This window comes from Neofelis nebulosa, chromosome 1 (assembly GCF_028018385.1).
Source record: "Neofelis nebulosa isolate mNeoNeb1 chromosome 1, mNeoNeb1.pri, whole genome shotgun sequence".
Taxonomy (NCBI): Eukaryota; Metazoa; Chordata; class Mammalia; order Carnivora; family Felidae; genus Neofelis; species Neofelis nebulosa.
The window spans coordinates 51492259-51501858 of record NC_080782.1 but is presented as its reverse complement, the minus strand read 5'-3'; the positions used below and the strand labels follow the sequence as shown (position 1 = coordinate 51501858).

At 44.9% G+C, this 9600-nt stretch overlaps 1 long non-coding RNA gene across 1 annotated transcript; it reads left to right on the top strand.

Annotated features, from left to right (window-relative positions):
• Positions 1–2680: 2680 nt before the first annotated feature.
• LOC131507313 (uncharacterized) lies at positions 2681–7897 on the top strand. Its single transcript, XR_009259441.1, has 3 exons — positions 2681–3060; positions 4035–4646; positions 6337–7897. It is a non-coding gene; the product is annotated as an uncharacterized LOC131507313 (long non-coding RNA).
• Positions 7898–9600: the final 1703 nt, after the last annotated feature.

Sequence of the window (9600 nt, the reverse complement as noted above, 5' to 3'; positions counted from 1 at the left end):
GCAAGAAAGCCCAAAAGTCTGCAGACCTAGCGAAAGAAAGAAGTGGGAAGGAGAAATTCTCAAATCTGTGTCCTGTTTGTATCTGTTATCCGAAAGCCTTGATTTCAGTAGTCTGTATGTGATGGTGGGGCTGAAGCAGCTCAGTTAATTTGCATCTCGTGAAAGCTGAATCATGCTGGCCTTAATTGACAAGCACAAATGGCTCTGGCAAAGGTGAGGGAGCCAAGTGCAAGGGACAACGCCATCAGAGTTGACAACAGAAGTTTGATTAAAGAACGAGCTAACCAGGGTTCCCTGTGTGATGTCAGTCCTCTTACCGATCTCCTGCGTGTAGTCAAATGAATAATTATAGTCTACCTGAAACACAGATTTTCCCTTTCAAAGTGCATTCACATTTGTGATGTTTTTAATGTGTCCCCTACAATCAGGCAGTCAGAGCAAGGACTGCAAGACCATCCAATTTTTACATAAGAAAGCCAAGCCCTGGGAATCCTGGAGTTCCCCCAAGGGTAAGGACTGGAGATCCCATTTCCTCCCTTCCTCTGAGTGCTTCGCTCAAGTGAGACTCTTCAACAGTATATTCAAAGAGGCCTCAAGGAAAGCAGATGTCCCTGGCTGCTCTCTGAGTTCCTGCTGGGCAGCTTTTGTAGGCACAGGGGAGAACCCTTTCCACTGGCCTGAGTCTTGCTTTTGTTCACCCTCCCTGTCTACACTCTCACTGTATATATTCAATTCCAGGCACTTTTTTTTTCTTTTTTAGGAGAAAGCAGAAGACAGATCAAGGGGCTGACAACATAAGGACAAACTTAGTATTGTGCTGTCTATCTCTAGGGGGTGCACAGGCACTGCCTCCCACATTCCCTTCCCCTCTGTTCACAGAAAGAACTGGGAGCAATAATTTCAGTAGTAACTCCTCTTTGTTGAGCACTGACAATGACTGTGTGTTAGGTATGGTGTTAGGTGTTTCACATGCATTGTTTTCCTTATTCCCTTCAACTACTGGAGAAAGAGGGACTTCAGGTCCATAGCTTCTCCTCTAAAACCCTTGAAGCCAGGTGTGTTTCAGAATTCAGAATATTTTAGTTGTTAGAAAGGTAACATGGTTCACCTGCTCTATGTTATCTAACATCCTCAGCAGGGTCTGTGGCAGCATCTTGTTACCAAACACATTCATATTTCTGTGATGAAATGGAGAAACAACCATAAAAGAGGGATAACATAAAGGCTATAAATAGCCTCATGTCAATATAGATCAGTTTTTGCTGCCATATCAATGTATGCCAAACTTGGTGAAGAAACTTGTGTTTTTCAGAGCTCTTTGGATTGTAGAATTGCAGGTGAGGGATGGTGGGTCTGTATTATTATGCTCATTTACAGATGTAGGTATAGAAGTTCAGATAGTTTCCATGAGTTGTCCAAACTACAGAGCTGCTGAGTGGCAGAGCTTGGATACAAACCCAGGCCTCCTGATTCTAGCTCCTGCTCTATCAGCCACAAGACTTCCATAGTACATTTGTCCCTCGAAGCATCAGACACAATATTTGCATTAACCAGCAGCTGTAGTTTTTATTCATTGAGGGCAAGGGCAGGAGAACCTTCGGAATCTCTCAATTCAGTTTTAAGAATACGTATAGTCTGCCACAGATGGGCACTGTGTGCTCTACTTAATATTGGCCCATGAACCAGCAACGTCAGCATCACCTGGGAGCTTATAAGAAATACAGGATTTCAGGGGTTCCTTGGTGGCTCAGTCGGTTGAGCATCCCACTCTTGATTTTGGCTTAGGTCATGATCTCAGGGTCGTGAGGTTGGGCTCTGTGCTGCTCACAGAGACTACCTAAGATTATCTCTCTTCCTCTTTCTCTGCCCCTCCCCCCCACCTTTTTTTTTTTTTTTTCAAGAAATTGCCCACTTATGCTGCTTCAGATCTTCCCGTGTGATGAGAAGCTTCGTGTGGAGGCTGGGCACAGTTAGAGTGGCACATTCCTATTTTTAAAACTTTATTTATTTATTTATTTATTTATTTATTTATTTATTTTTGAGAGACAGAGAGAGACATGGCACGAGTAGCGGAGGGGCAGAGAGAGGGAGACACAGAATCCGAATCAGGCTCCAGGCTCTGAGCTGTCAGCACAGAGCCTGACACGGGGCTCGAACTCACAAACCGTAAGATCATGACCTGAGCCGAAGCCGGACACTCAGCTGACTGAGCCACCCAGGCGCCTCTCTCTTTTTTCCTCTTTAGGAAGAAAGAAAAGAAAGAAAAGAAGGGTAGGATCTCAGGTCTCACCCCAGACCTCTGAATCAGAAATGCATGTTAACAAGCTCCTTGAGTGGTTTACTGGCACAGCCCAGTTTGAGTAGCTGTGGCCTGGAGCTCTTTTCTTGACTAATCTCATTTAAGCCCCACAACAACTCTGTGAGGTAGGCACTGTTGTCATCCATCTTAGACAGCTAAGAAAAGTGAGGGCCGGAGAGATTAAATAACTTGCCTAAGGTCACACGACTGGTAGGTTCCAGACATGGGGGGGAGGGGGGGGGGTTGGCATGACTCCAGGGTTCAGTTCATCACCAAGCTGTCTTTTTCCTTGCAGGCAGGAAACAAAACCTGAGATACCCTCAGGGGCATTGGTTGGGCCTGCTCCTGTTGAATGGTAAGGAGAGAGATGAATCCCAACCGCAAACTGGTGGTTGCAAAGGAGCCTTTTTCCTCCACCATCTCTCACCCTCAGCTCCTCTATCGGATATAGCAGCCAGCAGAGCTGTTACACCTGTTCTCATTCTCCACCTCCTAGACACAGAGTATAATTTCACTGCCTTTTTTCACTGGAACACAGGCAGGTCATATGCCTTGCTTTGGCCAGTGGGGAGTGAGTGAAAGTGCTTGCATCATCTCCGGCCGATCCATTTACTTCTCAGTGCCAGACAGAGCAGCACCCCTGATCCCTAGCATAGTGGTCCTGGAACCATAACTGGTGATGAAGCGTCTGTCAGCCTGGAGCCCTCAGCGATTTCAAGGAGCAGAGCCCCCACTAAACACACACTGGACAGATAATGCAAGTGAGAAACAACCTTTGTGTGGTTAAGCCTCTGAGATTTGGGGGGTTGTTTGTTACCCTGGCATAACCTAGCCTATCCTGGCTGACTCTCTGACTCATCTTCCTTTGCTCCGGAGGGACTGATTTACACTGCAGGAATGCCAGCCAGCAGCTCTGTGGGTGGGAAAAATGTACCTGCTTTTATGTACCCAAGCTAATAGCCGCTTTCTCCCTACTGTCTGTGAGAGTTTGTCTCTTTCTCCTCCTTTCTTTCTTGGTGCCAAATTTATTTCTGATTTGTTTTCCTTGTTGAACCTCTACAACTCCTTATTTTCCAAGGCTATTTTTAGTGGCTCTATTCTACCCTGAAGGAAATAGTTCACATCTTGGTGCCCAGGGCTTTTTTAGCTCCTTTTAATGGGAGAGTATAGCACATATCAACAATTCTTTTAGTCACCAAGTCATTTCCCCAAGAGGCTTAGAGAAGAACAAAATGTCTCCATCAAATGAGTTTTGGATGTTAGACTCCAACCTCCTCATTGTGCATGATCTTCCCGGTACAAACAAGACTTTAACTTTCCATTGCTTCCTTCCTTTTGGAGGTTAAAGCCTGGGTTCCTTAAACCTGGTGATTTTCCTGGCCTACTGGACTGGTCTTTGGGAGTGGGGTTCAAAAATCTATGTCTTTTAAAAGCTCTTTAAGTGACTTTCTAGAGAGAATTTGATGACAGCTGTTTGGGAAGTCTTGGGTTGGCTATGTATTCTACATACTGAGCCACATATATTTGTTGTAACGTGATATCTCCCTGTTCATCAAGAAGTCATCCTTGATAAAAAATATATATATATATATATATATATATATATATATATATATAATTAAAAACAATATTCCCCATGGATATTTATAGCAACTTTATTTATAATTGCCAAACTTGGCAACAACTGAGATGTCTTTCAGTAGGTGAATGAATCTATAAACTGTGTTATATCCAGATGACAGAACAATATTCAGTGCTAGAAAGAAGTGAGCTACCAATCATGGAAAGACACAGAGAGCCTTAAACGTATATTACTAAGTGAGAGAAGCCAATCTGAAAAGGCTACATACTGTATGATTCCAGTTATATGAGATTTTGAAAAAGGCAAAACTATGGAGACCACGAAAAGGTTGGTGTGTTCTAGGGGTTGGGGGGCGGGAGGGATAAACAGGCAGAGCACAAAAAATTTTTGGGCACTGAAACTATTCTGCACAGTAGTGCAATGGTGGATGCATATCAGTGTATGTGTCAAACCCCATAGAATGTACAGTACCGAGAAGGTAAACTATAGACTTTGGTGATAATGATGTGTCCATGTAGGTTCATGGGCGATAACAAACGTACTGCTCTGGTGGGAGATGTTGATGGTAAGGATGATTGTGCATGTGTGGGGTCTATGGGAACCTTTTGCACTTTGCTCAATTTTGCTGTGACCTTAAAACTGCTCTAAAAAGTCAAGTCTACTGAAACAAAAGCAGTAACATTCTCTTTCATGCTTCTGGAGGAGACGATGCCTTCTTGGGAGCGAGTCTGAGGGGTGAAGCTGAGCACTCCAGTTCTCTTACGGGTTTGCTATTTGCCATTCAATGTCTTCCATCTTACCAGCAAAGCCAGTCAGAACAAAAACAAGTGTCAGAGAGTAGGAAGTGCTTAGGCATGAACTGGAATAACTAGGATGAGCAAGGCCTTATTAGAGGGCAGGTTGTGACCCATTTCTTATCCAGCAATCTAGAGCCAGACTTCTCCGCTCTGTCTTCTCAAGGGATGTCAGGGAAGTGATGGCTTTGTATTTTTGCTATTTGTTCTGTGGGGGCCATGATCATCATGGCTTGTGGAGACCAGGAAGGAAGCAAGGGGTAATCGGGCAAAAGGGCAGCATGTACCACAGAAGCACCTGGAGAGATGCCAACAGACCACAGGCAAGGAGGCAAGAAGTACACAAAATTCAGAAGGTAGGAGATCAGAAGCCAGGCGAGTAGACTGAGTAATGGATGGGAGGCAGGAGCATCTGACCAGTGAGAAAGCCTCTTATCAATTTTATTTTACGGGGGGAGCCTGTAGTGTGAAATGAGACACTAGGGTCCAGTGGTGGCCATGATGGTGAAGAACAAGTGGGGTAACCTCCCAGTATGGGGAGGGAGGTACTCAGAGTCAAGGATGCTACCGGCTCATCACTGCAACACGTGACCAAGAGTCAATCAGCTTTCACAATGTCCCCTGGAAGTCAGTTGCCAAACCGAGGCTCTCCCATGCCTGGGAAGGAGAAGAAAATGGTTAAAAGACAGGAAGCAAAAGTGTCTCCATTGGGCAGCCACCAAATTTACCAGCCATCAAAACCTTTGCCTTTGGGGAGCCTGGCTAGCTCAGTCGGTTAAGTATCTGCCTTTGGCTCAGGTCATGATCTCACGGTTCGTGGGTTTGAGCCCCGCATGGGGCTCTGTGCTGTCCGCACAGAGTCCTCTTTGGATCCTCTGTCCACCTCTCTCTGCTCCTCTCCTGCTCACTCTCTCTCTCTCTCTCTCTCTCTCAAAAATAAATAAATAAGTAAGCAAATAAATAAATAAATAAAATTAAAAAACCCTCTACCTTTGATACAGCCTGGGAATATTTTAAGAGAATATCTGTTGATACTTAAAATAAATTAAAATAAAAGGATCAGCCTAGTTCATGAATAGCTGTGAAATAATAATCAAGAGCCTAGCTTACGTTTCAAGAAGGAAGCTGAAATCTGCTGGCCTAGTGTTTAGATGCTAGAAACATGCTAATGGTAATACTAGCAGTCTTTGTAATCATAGTAAGTAACAATAACAATAATAATATGTCAGTAACTGCTGAACCTCTCAGCTATGGTTAGAGATGTGTTGCTGTGCAGGTCTGGCCCGGGGGCAAAGTTTCTGGGCTTTCTTGTGGTTTTCCAGTTTTCCTCTGGACTGTAAACCCACCTTCAGCCCAGGATGTGGTATAATTGACACTATAGTGTAAACAAATGTGAACGTCAATGTGATCCCTGTTTTAGGGAGGTGCTGTCCAAATCCTATTTTGATGGTGGAATGCAAGGTAAAGCTGCTGATGCTGGGCTTTAAGGTGGGAGGAGGAGTGGGGTGAGGGGTGGTATTTGGGGGGGGTACAGACTGTGTGATGTTGAGGCTTATTAGTGGCTCTTCCACAGCCCTTGAGACCATACTTTAACAAGTGAAAAGCTTTGCAAGCTGTAAAGGACTATTAGACGCCAAAACAAATTACTTTTCTTATTATAGGTGACCAGGAGCAGACACTGATGCCACAGAAAGAGCAGAGGGAGCTGGAGGAGTGAAGGCTGAGAGGTGAGTTATTAACAATTTCCGAGTACATGAAGCACTACAGAGCAAAAGTTGAGACACAGCTGTTCTCAACAGCCACCAGAGTCAGAAAAATAAGCTTGACTGACAGCAGGAGGAGGGAATTAAAAAAGATCTAGAACAGTATTAAGTACAGGAGAGTGTGGCAAATAGTATCCATTCACGCAGTCATTCAGCAAACCTTTACTGAGCACCTACCAGGCAGCAGGCACTCTGCTAGGTGTCGGAAGTATGAAGATAAAGCCAAAGCCTCTGCCCTCAAGTGGTTCACAGAATCACATCAGCCCAGTCGTCACCTCCGTCACCTCCGCAGATATGTGCCTTCCTCCCTGTAAATGCCTCATAGATATTCATCGCATGAATGGCTGAAATAGGATTGAACCAGTGGGAAAGACAAAGAAGTCATCAGGTATCACAGATCCTTTTCTCTAGCCTGGGGTTGATGTACGCCTTTCCCGAGGCAGGAAGGTGGCTGATGGAGATCTATGTCCAATTGAAGATGCCACTTATAATTAGGTTTGATTCCCTGAAGTGCTGTTTTTGGAGAAAGTTGTCCAGTATTTGAGGAAGGCCAAGTTTAACAAGTTAGACCTGAAACTTCACCAACCCTCCAAGTCAAGTTCCCCGGCCAAGCGTTTATATTTAATTGGATGTTGTCACCAGTCATCTGCTCCAAGAATGCAGAACACTACTTTCAAAGCAGATACCTTTTTTGGAGCTGCACAGTGCAAATCTTGATGAGTGAAGTCAAAACAGCGCCTGGCAGTGTGACTGACAACCTCACATCAGTCAACTCAGAAAGAACTGGAAGGCTTCCACCTCCCTGCCCGCCTCTGCCACAAAGTGCCTCACACACCATGTGCATCTGGCTGGCCATCCACTAGGCAGACGTCGCAGCGTGTGGTCTGAGTGAATCCCAGCCTTCTCCTTTCTGTGCCTGCAAAGCTGTCCCCAATTCCCTTGAAGCTCCCTGGACGACGCCCACACAAAGGCCTTTCCACCCGCCGGAGCTTCTTCCTGTTGCTGTGCCTTGCTTTTTTCTTCACAGCTCGATAAACCCTTCTCATCTCATATTTATCAAATGCAACCACAAAGGGACCACTTAATTAACAGGCTGCCATTGTGTGGAAGATGATTTGGAAGCGTACAGCCATTTAAGAAACCTCACACTGTTCCAGACGACAAAAACAGTAGGATGCACCATCTGGGAGGAAGCTTCCGCTGAAACAGACGCCAGTGTTTCCATGATTAAGAACCTAATATTATAACATCATAGTATGCTGTGCCATTTGGTTAGCAGAGGCAGCCTTGCGAGTGAGTGTTCTCAGGTCTCGCCTGCTTAGATGCAGCCAAATCATTCAGTATCAAAATATTTGCTCTGGCAAGGGGCCCTGGTTTATACTGCTCTTGCATCTATTCCCCCATCAAGCCTATGTGGGGTGGACACACTGAAAGAGCTTAATTAAAACTTGCCAAGGAATTTGTTGGCTCTGACTACAGGTAGGGTGAGGGTGTGGGTACTATGGCTTGTGAAGGCAACTGCAGGTGAATTCACAGTTCCAAAGGGGATGAAAAATTAATATGATGTAAATATTGCCTGCAAGAACTGAAAAAAGCTTACCTGATCCCCCTAAAATATAACTGCTACTCTCTCTATTTATATACACACACACACACACACACACACACACACACACACACAAACACAGCTACTCCTTATGGAAAATTTAGAAAACATAGTTAAGCAAAAATTTAAAAATAAAAATTACCCATAATCCTCAGAGAGAGCAATCTTTTTGTATATTTCCTTCCGATCTCTCCCTGCCCCCTTGCATTTTCTGCATTATATTCTGTGTAGAGCAGTTCCTACGTTACTTCTTAGGCCATTTTTAGTCTCATGTGTACATTGCTCGTGACTTCTTGCCCCCTGGTAAAAGTCTCTTTACCTCCTTTCTGGCTATCCAAATCCTACTCTGCACTAACTTCCGGCCCTACCTTCTAATCTCATCCACATTAGAAAGAATATGGGATTATAGAGACTTTCATTTGGTCCACTGAACAAGCTGTGGACATGGGCAAACCACTTACCTTCTCTGAGCCTCAGGTGTCTCCTTACGATAATGGAGATGAGAACCTTGCAGAGTTATGGTCACAGTTAAATGAGGTGAGGTGAGTAAAGAGCAATGTCAGTAGATGAAGAGTCTGTTTCTTCCCTGGTTCTCTGTGTACCCAGAGCACCTGGAGTGTTCTGCTCCCAATTTTGCCCATTCTAGATACTTCAACACCTTCCGTTGTTTCTAGGATACAATCCCCAGTTGGTATGGTGGTCTAAACAAATGCTGATCAGCTTTATTTTGAACCAAGCTTCCCCTCATTCTCCATGTCAGTCACCTGACTTTCCCCCAGAGCAGGGTTTGCATGCACTGGTCCCTCTACCTGGATCAATCTTCCCTCCCATCTCTACCTTGTTATCTACTTCTCATCTTTCACAGCCAGGCTCACTTGTCACATTGTTAATGATTCCTGCCCAGGCTGTCCAGAGTAGAGCAATTCTCTGCTGCCTTCTCATAGTGCCACGTACCTATGCCTGGGTCTTTTTTATTTATTTCTTTGGGTTTTTAAAAAAAATTAGTATTTTTCCCTCCCAGAATTAGTCTTCATGAGAGTGAGCAACATGTCTGCTTTTGTTCTCCAGTGGATTTCTAGTGCCCATCACAGAACCTGACATACAGTTGCTTCGTGCATATCGTTGAAGAATTAAACAATTCTGTTTTCTGGTTGCTGACACCAATGAATGGCAGCCTGTTAAGGACCAGGGCTGTGTCTTCTGTTCCCGTGGGGCTCAAAGAGGGCCACTTCATCCCACCCCAGGCCCTAGAAATGATGCTGCATTAGCCTTAGTCTCATGGGCATCTCCCTAACCTTTCAAGAGGGTCTATAAGAGAGCCTGGATGAGGTTCTGTGCTATGCATGGCACTTCCCAGACTGTTCCTCTTTCTCTCTCTTTCCTTTTCCTTTGAACAGAAAATCTATCAACAGGCCCACGTTAACCACCTCCTCCACCATGAAGCCTTCCTTGGTGTTCCTTTCTCACCCACATGGCGTCCGTCCTGTCCTCTGGTACAAACAGAACTGATTTCACTCTGTTCCTTGTGGTGTGCTGAGTTGTTAGCTGGTCTGCCC